Raw genomic sequence first — 585 nt, forward strand, 5'->3', positions numbered from 1 at the left:
TATTTCATCTCACATCGGAAGGTTTACAAAAACTGCAGGAAGAACTTAGTTATAAATAGAACTCGATTCCTTCAGTTATTGTATCCCAAAATCAAAAGCTTTTTAGCTTTGATAAATAGATAGTACATAGAAAAAAAGAGTGTATTTTTTTCTTGAGTGCGGGAATTCTCTTGTGTGAGTTAGAGAAATTATTTTCTCGGTATACTCGAGTTGAGAGTGTGAGAAATATTGAGTGTATTGGTGTATACACTTGTTGTAATATTTCTTCAAGTTAGCAAAGTTGCAGTGCTCCGTGGACGTAGCCTATATTGGGTGAATCACATAAATCTTTGTGTTCTTGTTGGTTATTTTATTCCGCAAGTTTTGGGGTACTATTATCATCTTGGTCGGCATCGCTTCGGTGTAATTCCCCAACAACTGGTATCAGAGCCTTTTTGTGAAAATTCTTAAGAATTCTGAGTATGCTCTGTGGTTGCAGCTTTGTCTGATCTTCCACATCAGAAAAGATTTTTTAGATTTTTTGCTAAGGCTAGAGAAGTGATGGCCGGAGATGATGGATCGGGACCGGGAATCAACAAGTTCGAC

Source organism: Primulina huaijiensis, unplaced genomic scaffold, assembly GCF_012295235.1.
Source record: "Primulina huaijiensis isolate GDHJ02 unplaced genomic scaffold, ASM1229523v2 scaffold37775, whole genome shotgun sequence".
Classification (NCBI taxonomy): Eukaryota; Viridiplantae; Streptophyta; class Magnoliopsida; order Lamiales; family Gesneriaceae; genus Primulina; species Primulina huaijiensis.